Raw genomic sequence first — 12,288 nt, 5'->3', positions numbered from 1 at the left:
TTCCCTTTTACACTCTTCAGGCATCGCACTCTCCATGGAATTACAATCCATGTGATTATTTCAAATGTCTGCCAATCAACCTCTTTGGCCCAGAAGTGAAAAATTATAATTGGGAGGTATCATTTCTTCAGTTGTGAGTTGTTTTAAGAGATTTTAAAGTTTACACTTTAACATTTTTTTAATTTTTATTTTCTGTCATTTTTTTCACTCTCCCTTAATCCAATCTTTCCATTCTTGTATTTATTTTTTCTGTGCCTGATTTAAGTTTAAATTACTGAATCTAATTCATTCTCCTTCTGAGTTTCTCTTCTGCTCATTTCTCAATACTTTAATATTGTTGCTTAAGGAGATGAACTGTTCTATTATTCAGCAGAATCACAGATGCCTTCTTGCTCTCACTACAGCACTATAGGCTCGTACTTCCAGCAATATCGTTCGTATTTTTTAAATACTTAATTGTTCACGGCCCAAATCTAACTAATAGGCCACACCAGAAGATGCCCCGCTACATGAAAAGCTGGCCTGATGAGAAATGTCAGGACTTTCAAATTGAACAATAAGTCCTCTTTCCTCAAAGCCTGATGTTTGCATAGAGGACAATGATGTGCAGGATAGAGAAATCCCTCAATTTAATATCAACTGACTGATGTGAAAACACTCTTCATGTTTCAGATCCACCCGTGATTACAGATTCATAATATTCTGTATTTCTGGAGCCAATGTTCTCACTGCTTCCTGAGATCCTTTCTCAATGCTATGAGCTACCACATACACATTCTTGGTCTTTGGCTTCGGCACTGATTCATTGCATTTTAGAACTTTCTTGATCTGCAGTTCCATTACATTTTTCACCTTTGTGGCTCTTTAACAAAGAACCTTCTTTCTTCCTTTCAAGTGTCAAGGATTGCAATCTTCAACAACCATAAATACCGAAGCCATTCCTGATCTTTCTTCCTCTTCACTTTCCTGTGACCCCATCACTCCTTCTAGCCTCATCACTTTGCCTCTCTGGCTCCAAACTATCAGTCCTCAGCAAAGGCCTTATATTCACCCCTTACAACTCCAGCTTCATTAATTTTGAACTCAACATGATACCGAACCCTTCTACCATCACCTCTGCACCCACTTCTTTGACCAGGAGTCTTTTACCTGCGACTGAAGACCCATTCTCCCATCTTCAGAATTCTCCCTCTAACTGAACTCATGCTTCTGGTCTTTTGCCTGTCTTGATCTTTTCTTTGGAAAGAGCCAGTATGACATTGGGATCATGATTTCTCCACTCCCCTCAATCATTCTAATCTACGTCCCCGATAATCTGCTGACAAGGTTGGCTGTGTTGTTGTTTGACAAACAGACCTTGCAGTGGCTGCATGTCAACCTTTTGGCACCTCCTGCTACCTCCCCCGAGGCAATAACTCTATCATCAAGCAACCACTGTTTTCCAGATTATCACTGACTAATCTCATCTGGACACCTTCCTCTAGAGCTCCTAGCCTCATCCTCCCCAAAAGCACCAACTTTGCTTCTGCCTCCTTCCCAAGATCCACAAAAAGGACTTCACTGGGTAGACACATTGCTTCAACCTGTTCCTGCTCTATAAACTTATCTCTTACTATTTTAACTTTACTTTTTCTCCACTCATGCAGTCTTTTCTGACCTGCATCCATGACTCTTCAAATGGACACTTTAATGATTTCCAGTTTCCTGGCCCTAACCACCTCCTCTTCAGTATGGTTGTCCAATTCCTCTGCAGCTCCATCCCCAAACAACACTGAATGGAAACGCACCTAGTCCCCACCCACCACCATCCTCCTTTACATGTCTGTCCTTACATTAAACCATCTCCTTTAAGTCTACTCACTTTTCCAAATAAAAGTTGTCACAATGGAAACCCTCACAGGTTTGGGATATGCCCACATTTTTGTGGGATACATGGATAATTCTTTGTTCCATTACTACTATGGTCCCTTTCCTCATCTTTTTTCTGATATATTGATGGCTATATCAATGACACTTCCTACTCTTGTCCCAAATTGGAAAATATTATCAACTTTTCTTCCAATTTACACCCCTGCCTTGCCTTTACATGATCTATTTCTGACCTTTACCTTCCCTACCCCGACTACTTTATATCCATTTCTGGGGATGGGCTGTCCACTAATATCTGCCATAAGCCCACTGACTCCTACAGCTACCTTGATTACATTTCCTCCACCCTATTTCCATTCTCCCAGTTTATTCATCTCCACTACACCTGTTTTGATGATGCCACCTTCTAAAAGTGCTTCCAATACATCATTGTTTTTCCTCAACTAGGTATTCCTTGCTGCTGTGGTTGACAGACCTTTGGCCCTCTCCATCCCACTTCCTGCACTTCTATACTTACCGCTTCCCTTCCCTCCCAGAATCATAAATAGGGTTCCTCTTGTCTTCACTTTCCACCCTACTTGTCTTTGTGTTCAATGAATCATCCTTCACCATTTCTGCCACCTCCAGCACACTGTCCCCATCTTTCCCATTTCAGCATTCTGAATGGATGGATCTATACAGAACTATACAAGGAGGTGTCATGCAAAAGAAAAAAAAACTATTTGTATTGATTTTTAATTTTTTAAAATAATTTCTGCCATCCCAAAAGAAGAAAAGATATCCTTCTGAGGGACTTGAATGCCAGGGGTGGCTATAACTCCAATAACTGGAGCAAAACCATTGGGAAAAATGAGGGGGGGAAAGCAATGCAAATTGGTAAATGTTCAATTTTCTGCTTTTTACTCATTCCTCGTTGGTACTCATTGACTGAATCTGCTTTTGATTTGCACACCTCTAATAAATCAACTTGGGAGGTCTTGTGGCGTTGTGGGTTGTGCCCCTGCTTCTAAGCCAGAAGCTCTGGGTTCAAGTGTCACTGCAGAACTTGAAGACCAAGGATAGTGCATTCATAACACAGCCAAACCATTGAGTATCAACTTGTAAATTGTTCCAACATGTGCCAATGGCATGTGGTAAGAAGGGAGAGATTCCTGGTCAACCATGTGATGGAAAGAAATTGGAGCCTCTATCGTCACTACCCATTGCTCCAGACTACAACATGCATTTAAAAGTGTATGTTGACTACTTGGGGGTGGGGGTGGGGGGGGGGGCGGAGGTGCTGAGTTAGCTCAGTTGGCCAGGTGGCTGGTATGGATTAGATTGGTGCCAACAGCACAGGGTTTGATCCCTGTCCTGGCTGGGATAGGTTCAGGACCTGCCTCCTTGCCCTACCTGTGATGGAGGGCACCACGTGATGGGTTGGACCTGGTTTTGACAGAGAACAGAAGAAGAAGTAAATCAACTATTTGGTAATTTGGATAAATGCTTATTTCAAGCTCTCACAAATTTTGGCTCAACGGACATTTGTCATTTAACATTTTGAATTATGGAGCCCAGAGATGCGACCCCCTGAATTATGACACTTATGTAACCACTCTGAGGCCACATTTTTGGATCTGGCACTTTTTGACCTGATGCATGTTATACGACTGTTGCAGATGAGATGCATAATGTTTAGTACTATACTTATGATGTACACATAAATATAAATGTAGAACATAAAGAACTGGGGTTGATGAAGTGAAGACGGTTGAAGTTTTACAGCAATGTAAAGTATATTAAATAATTGGTTGGAAATGTAGAGAAAAGTGTTTTTTAAAGTGTAAAACAGACACAAAGTTCATCATGGCTGACTTATGCATTTATGGAATTGATTCTTCAGCTGTGCTAACCTCATTTTCTCCCCTGCAGTTGTGTACTTAACTTTCTAATGGCTTCCCTAAACTGTACTTCTTTCAATCCTGCTGGCTTCCTGAACTTCAAGCCTCGCCCCCATTTTAAGCTTACAATGATGTCAACATTGCAGCCCAGTAGTTGTTGTTGTCAATGTTAGTGGGTGGGTATGCATGGCATTACTTAACTACCATTTCAATGCAAGCATTATCCAATTTATCAATATATTCACTCAAACAGCAGAGGAATGTCATAGGAATGCATGAAACATTTAACCTTTCACATCAAAAAGAGTCATTTCTAGGCTTAGATTTTGTTTTCGTATGTAGCAATGCATACTTATTCATATTCACTGTTTTCCACATTTCTGTCTGTAATATCAATTCTCTGAGCTGTTTGCTAATGAGAAGACAAAATAGTTTGGCAGAAATAATTTTGCAAAATCAACACAGAGAATAATTTTAGAGTTGATATTTTCTCAAACATGCTGTGGTGCAACTTATTAATTTTGTGCTTACAGCTTGTGTTGGAAAGGAAAACTTAGAGTTACAAATAACAAATTGCTGAAAAAAGAGACATGCTGTCCAAACCTTGTTGTCTTGCACTCATCAGGACAGTTTGCAAGAATACCAACAGTAAAGGGAACAACAATTAATACTGCATGAGAAGTGAGTGCTGATTGGTTGGCAAGTAGACTCTGATTGGTAGAGACACTTCTGATTAGACATCACTTGCTAAACAATCCTGATTGTGTTATGCATTACACTGAAAAACAATTTAAGATTATCACTTGGGCTCACAGTGTGACTCACATTCCCATGCTAGAAGCTACATATATTCTCTGACTGGGCCCTCCATGTCCTTTGCAGAGTATGTCCACGCACTGCAACTTTTTCAAACTAAACAAAAGCTTGGGGAAACAGCCAAACCTGGTTCATTCCCCCAGCAATGCCTTGACCAGTTAGAATTGACCTGCCTGGTTTGAATTTGAATAAAAGCTTTGCAGATAACTCTTCCCTGGTGCATTCTCCAAGGCAACACCTCTGCCAATCAGAATCCATTTGCCAACCAGTCTACACTCACTTCTCATGCAGCATAAATTATTGTTCCCTTTATTATTGGTATTCTTGCAAGCTGTCCTGATGAGTGCAAGATGAAAAGCTTCGACAGCTTGCCTCTTTTGTCAGCAGTACTCAAGCTCTGTACTGCCAAACGACTATGTAAATACAGTTGTCTTTACTTTTTTAGAAACATAAACCTAACAAATCTATCTCTGCTGAAATATTAGATGAGTACATTGTTTTCAGATGTTAATGTTACAAGCATGCTTGCAAGGCAATATGTACAATTTATTAACATTTTCCAATTCCTTCCACATACAGCTACAGCATTCTGCAATTGATCCAATATAACAGACAGACTTTCCTAGAAAATACTGAGTATAATAGTCTATAAATTCTTCTCAGAGTTGCTGTTCATAAAGAAACAAAATATGTCTTAACACGAAAGAAATGTGTGACAGACCCAGTTTAAATTCCTGTGTCCTCTCAATTTACCCAGATTTGCTTGAATTCATGTTGCACCATTGACAAGTAAATTAATATTACAATAATATAAAAGGAATAACACAATAACACCACAGTTGAAAGTCCACACTAGGAAGATGAACATTGTTCCAAGACACATTACAATTATGTAATTCATTCTTACATGTCAAATTTGGAAAATAAGCGTACTCGTTGGTGACCACCAGGTGGTGAACTTGTCTGGAATGTTCAGGCATTTAAACCTTGCAGCAGGTGTTTCCTCAGAAGTTCTCCCACTCATTTGCCGTAACCCTGGTGGAAGATTGACAGCAATACTCTTTATGTATCTATTGAGGGTTTCCATCGATCATCCACCAAAGTTACATTGGTCAAGCACGAGAACCCCCAAGGAAATTCCTGGCCCTAGTGCTATACCGCTTTCAGGTGAATTAAAGCACTGCAAATTATAGAAGTTAATTCATTGCTTGTAAAATTCTTTGGAACATCCTGAGGCCATTAAACGCAACATATACATAAATTGTAACTCAGAAAAACAACCAGCCTGGTGATAGCTACCATTTTCAAACCTAGTCCTCCTGTGAAGTCTCAGACTGAGATTGTCATTCTAGTGCTACTTATTACTCAACAGGCTGCTTTAAGGTGTAGGTTAATGTCCACTATGAAGCACGTTAAAATTGCTCATTCTCCTTTCACACAGGACCCATGCAGCTCAGAGACAGAGGGCACTTTCATCTCATTAGTCTGGGCTGTATTCTATTCTTAGCCCCCAAAACAAATGGCTAGTGTATTAAGCACTGTACTACCCAGTCTCCTGAGTGAATGGTTGACTGACCTTAGAAGAATGTTACTTTCTATTTCACATTCAAGGGAAGACAAGGCAGTACCTTGCAGTCACTTTCACTACATCCCCTGAATTGCTACACCATTATTTTAAAACAAATTTTCAACAGCAGGTCTGGATCGGTTTTAAGAATCTGTTGGACATGGTATCTGAGAGTTGACACGCCTTTACTTTGAAAGGTCCATGCAACCATAGTTTAATTATCGCTTCAAACCAGTTCAACATTGTTATAATGGTTCTGTAATTGTGATAGAATCAATTCAGGAGGTATATTTATATTTATGTCTATTTATATTCATGGTAAAGTGCAAAAGATTTTTGTTGGTGAACAAAAATTTTCCATGAAGAAAGATGCAGGGCAGAATTTTCCGTGCCTACTGGCAGCGGGCGTGATAGATGGCGTGCATGGAAACTATGGCACAGTTTCATGATGGCGGGAAGGCAGGTCACGATTGTCCACTCAGCCCACCGACGGCGGGCTGCGTTTCCCACCAATGGTCGTCGTGGAGCCCATTGTAATACATCAGCATATCATTACAAGGCCATCCCGCCAGGCTCTTGGACCCCCACTGGATTGTCTGTCCATATCAGTGGGAAAACACGCTGATGTGTTTCACAATAGCAGACAGGCAATGTGCACTTGGCAGCCTTCACTTTGGGGAAGCTGGAGGTGAGTGAACAGCATCGTTCTGCAGAGCCCACCAGGGTCGCTTGTTGCTCTGCTGGCTTCAGGGGTGCTGTGGGGCCAGGGTGAAGTGCCGCCCTGCCAAGGAGTCAACTGTTGTCGGGGAGGAAGAAGGGGCTGCTGGGGCTCCCACACACGCTGCCCAAGAGGAACAACGAGCCACAGCTGATCGGTGCCTAGCAACATACAGGGTCTAAGGACGCTGCCTGTCATTCCGGCAGATGACCGAGAACCAGTGTCACCGATGACTGCGCATGTTTAGGGACCTGGTGGCTCACATCTGCCACTTACTGCAGGATTTGGCGCCAAGGGGACACGGAGGGCATCCACTGCCAGTGGCTGTGAAAGTGACCATGGTGCTCAATTTCTATGCCAGTGGCTCCTTTCAGGGCTCCTGTGTGGGATTTCACAAGCCGCCACAAACACATGCATCCACGAGGTCAGGAAGCCATCTTCTCCATGGCACACAACTTTGTGCATTTCACCCCGGATTGGGATAGCCAGGATGTAAGGGTCATTGAATTCTCCCAGATCTCAGGATTCCCACAGGTGAAGGGTGCGATTGACTGCACCCATGTGGCGCTCAGATCTCCATCACTACACACGGTGGACTACATCAACCACAAGGGATTCCACTCACTGACTGTGCAGTTGATATGCAACCACCAGAAACACATCCTGCACGTGTGTACATGGTTTCCAGGGAGTGTGCATGGCACCTACATTCTCAGTCAGTCACAGATCCCTGGAATCTTCCAGGGTCCACAGAAGCACTGGGATGTCTCCTCAGGAACAAGAGCCACATGCAAAGGACGTGGCTGATGACAATCAGACTGCTGCAGAGTGAAGGTATAATGAGGCTCATGCTGCAATATGCAGCTTGGTGGAGCAAACCATCGGGATGCTAAAAGTGAGGTCCGGTGCCTGGACCGGTCTGCTGGAGCCCTACAATATAGTCCACAGAGGGTGTCACACATCATCATCGTCTACTGCACCCTTTACAACCTGGCCCTGCAACGTGGAGATGAGCTGGCTGAGGAGGAGATGGGGGAGCTGGAGGTCTCCTCTGATAAGGAGTATATTGACAGGGATGAGGCTGAGGAAGTCCTTGGAGGCAACGATGATGGGGATGAAGCCCTCGCAGTGGCCAGGCGAGGCAGGCACACTTGGGAGGCCCTCATGGCTGCTAAATTTGTGGAGGATGATGATGAGATGCAGTGAGGAGACACCGTAGATCCTCACATTGCATCTGTGAATGTTTGACTCCAGTCTCCTTATGGCAGCGCGAATACCCTCTGTGAGAATGCTCCTGTCATGGAGATCCAATGGAGGGCCTAACAGTCGCTCAATTGCAGGAGGATGATGACATCATTCAGTGAGGACAAGCCATAGAACTTCACATAGCCTCTGGTAATATCTGCCTGTCTGGTCGAGGGCAGCTCGCTTGTGCTCCATGATCAGGGTCATATCATAGAGACACAGCCATGAAACTTTAGAATTTCTGATGCTCTGTCTGCCTTCAGCACCTGTGCCCTTCAGGAGCTGGAGCACAGCATCAGTGGTCACAGATGCTGAAGAGATGGGGTCAGCCCCTCCTTAATGGTGCTGGGAGCACATCGAGAGAATGAGAGAACTCTGTAGCACCTGCCCACTACATTCTGGCAGCAATGACAAGCACTGTCGAGGTGCAGGCATCAGTAATGTTTCCAGGAAGTGTGAGGCCAGACCATCACTGCAGGCTGAAGGCTGCATAGAGCACAGGGAATAGGCCTTGGACTGAGTCACCTGCCTTTATCTTATGCAGAAAGGTTTCACGTCTGAGTGACAAGAACACTGCTCATCAGAACAAGGAGCCATAGGCAGGGAGATATTCTTGGGAGTTTATTGACAATAGTGAACATTATGGACAAGCAATTAACAACCATGCCCAGGCTGTGCAATTAATTCTCCTTAACTTTCTTAATCCAGCCGCTATGTCCTGGTGCTCCCCAGACATCCACAGCGGAGGTGGAGATAGCCTGCTGATTGCGATGCCCTGTGATAAGTTTGGTGGGTGTCCTCTGGAGGGCCAAGACTTGGAGGGTCCCAGCCTAATTTCAGGGTCCTGCCGTAAGGCAGTGGCACGCTCCTCAGCCTGTGGACCTGGAGCTTCTGACGTCACAAGAAGAGGGGAGTCGAATTGGCCGGGCACTCTTGAAGTCACCTGGATGGATGGGCCTGGAGTGTGCACCAGCTGATCCTCCTGCCTATGGGTGCCTGGGGGTCACAGGCTGACTCCTTGAGGAGCAAGGGTAGCTGCAGTGAGATCGAGCTGACCGGTACCCCTCTCACGTACACACTGTTGGGGGCCAATTATGGCATCAGCGATGGAGTTGAGCCTGCGGAGCAGTGCAGGAGTGACGTCCTGGACCAAGGTCTCCATGGCGGCTGCCACCCTACCAATGTTGACCTCGGTGCATTAGCATGCCAGCGCTATCGCCTCAGACTGAAGGCGGACAGACTCTTCCATCGTGCCTTGTAATCTGAGGAATGCAGCGGACATCCCTTCCTGATGTTCCTGAGTTTGCCTTTGCAGCTCCAGCAACTGTGACATGACCAAGTCCAGAGGCTCGTCATCTGACTCGGACTCAGCAATATTCTGGCCTCCAGCAGTCCTCTGAGTGCTGGACACCTGGGCAGTTCCTGCTGCCGCCAGCTGTGGATCAGACAGTGGGATGTGCTCACCAGATTGTGATCCTGAGGCTACTCTAAAGCTAGGTCCCACTGAGGTGTGTGTCTCTGCACTGGTGGAGGATGTGGGTGAGTGCTGTGACAGGACTTCAGGGATGGTACCTCCAAATTCCTCTTCAGAAGTTTCTTCGGTGCTCAATTGGAGGCCCTGGGTCATGGACTCTGTCAGCTGTTTGGCAGATGTGCCTATGAAAGCAAGGGGAGATAATTAGTGCATGGCAGCAGCCTGTGAAAAGGACACAGCACTCACAGCATGGTTGTCTGATGGATGTTGCACTGCTGGATCCTCACTTGATAGAGCAGCGCCAACCTCACTGTCAGCACAGGACCGGTCCCGGTCATCGCCAGCCAGTTGGATGGCTGTGTTTTCAAAGTCGGTGAGGACCTTGATTTCGTGCATTCTGCCACCAGGCTGTAACCTGTCTCTCTTGCTGTGCCAGCTTGTCCTGCATGGCTAGAGATTGAGAAAGAGTAAACAAGATGCCTACCAGGCCAGATGATAAACATGCCTGTCCTGTGTAGGTGGTGAGAGGTAACATGGATGGGATGAGGACAATGATAGTGTGTGTGAGAGAGTGAATGGTGATGTCCCTTACACTGGCAGTGAGTGAGGGCCCTGTGGGTGTGTGATGGGTTTATGAGTGTGTGAGTTGGGAGTGATGAGAAGAGTGACTGACCCTGACGGAGTGGAGGAGATCATTCATCCTCTTGCGGCACTGCGTCACTGTCCTATTCTGAAGGGCATTGACGCTGACCACCACTGCCACCTCCTCCCAAGCTGGATTGGTCATGTTGCTGCCTATCCTGCAGCCAGAGCGGGGTTTCAGGACATCCCCGTGGGCCTCCACAGCATCCAGCAGTCACTCGAGGGACCCATCATTGAAGCAGGGGGCTGCAGTCTTTTTACCTTTGCTGGACGTGTCTTCCATGCAGCAGTGGTGAGCTGGAAGCAATAAGTGCTGTGCTTGCAGCTGGACTTTACACATGGCTCCTGGCATGAAGCGGCAGTGGAGTGAAGGCCAGTTGGCAAATGAGAGTCCACCTGCTATGGAAATGGCATAGATAATGAGGTGGGTTTTGGATGAAATGACGTGAAACCGGCCATTGCGGCCAGCAAGTAAAATGTCGTTTTACCCACCCACTACTGCACTTCGTGCAAATCTGGGAAAAATCTGCCTGTAGTAAGTTTCTCTTGGGCAAGTATATGTATGACTATGCCTGTGTTGGATGTTTGTATTTGTACCTTGTGTCTGCATTCACATTAGATATTCTTTGGTTAAAGCTTGGAAGCAACCTGCAGCCCAGCTCTGTTTCAGTATTTGGATGCATCAACTGTGATGTCAACTTTCAGAAGTTTTGACTTGTAACTTTTCATTGGTGCTGTCATAACAATGTCAAATTACAAACAGCGTTGTTTGACTATTTACTTCTTGGAAAAAGTTTATTCCAATTAAACAAAATGTTGTGACTTATTTCAGATTCAACTATTGAACCAGGATCAAGCACCAAATGGTAATGTTGAAACAGCAAATCACTTTGAAGCACAGCACATAGGTTACATTCATGAGAAAAATGACTTAAGGGAGTACTAACAGAGAAGTGCACCTCATTCCTAAGATATAATCTGTATTTAGTTTTCTTTTTAACTAGATTTTTGGGAATCGGAATAAGCAAAAGTCTTGGCTTAATTTCAGAGTGCATTTTTATTTGAAGAGAAAGAACACCAGGTTTTGGATGAATAAGCAAGCAAGCAAATACTTGATATATGGCACTCATCCAAAATAAATTTGTTTTCAAGTAGACATGGTTTCCACCCTTTTTATATCTTTCATTTCAATTTCCACACCTTCGCCATGTCTGTTCAGGTTTATGAAGAAGTGGGAAAAATAAATTCCTGCTTTCACCGAACTTGGTAATAGAAAGTAGTACATATTTGACATAAAGGATTATAAGTAAAATGCAAGTCAAAGAGCAACACTGACCTCTATTGTTATTCACTTCATTATAAAAGCAGAAACATAAGAAAATTACAGCAGTATTGATGCATCAGTTGCCTGCTGAAAAATGTTCAGCAACTTGCTGGTTTGAATCTATTTTGCGTGCAGACGGTGCCTTATTGAAAGTTATTGCAATGGATGATTGGTCTCTAGATTGTTTCTCATGATCCGATATCAAAGGGCCACTTCCATGTGCAAGCTCATACTTTCTACCAACCAAAATGGGCCCTTATGTGCAAAGCCGTCAAAGAAATAGCATGCTCTTGGTAAACAATAAATTCCTCACACTGCTGATAAGCTCACTGGAGATAGTAACTCCAGACCCCTATGGTATATGGACAAATAATCAGATTGTAAAGATGTAAGAGGTGGAATTCAGCTTCAGCGGGGCACAAAGCAGGCAGTGCTGAATAAGCCATCTGTTACGCATCCAGCCTGGTTTTGCCAGTCCGTCGATCTTAAGGCAGTGTTGGTCCAATTTAAATTTGCAAAGAAAAATGCTGCACTTGTTGCAATTCACTTCTTCCATTCTGTGCAAAGACCTGTTGGAAGCAGCATGCATTAGCTCCACCAGATACATACATTGCACAGCAGCTTAATCAGTGAACCTTAAAGGGTCCTTTGGAGGACACAATGACAGACAAAAGTAAGAGGAGTAGGATGGCTTTTCTGGTTCCACATTAAAACTGAGGAGCCATTGGCAGCCTTGGCTCACCCATCGATTGC

The sequence above is a fragment of the Carcharodon carcharias genome, chromosome 1 (assembly GCF_017639515.1).
Source record: "Carcharodon carcharias isolate sCarCar2 chromosome 1, sCarCar2.pri, whole genome shotgun sequence".
NCBI classification, from domain to species: Eukaryota; Metazoa; Chordata; class Chondrichthyes; order Lamniformes; family Lamnidae; genus Carcharodon; species Carcharodon carcharias.
The sequence above is the reverse complement of the archived record's forward strand: the minus strand, read 5'-3'. Positions refer to the sequence as shown.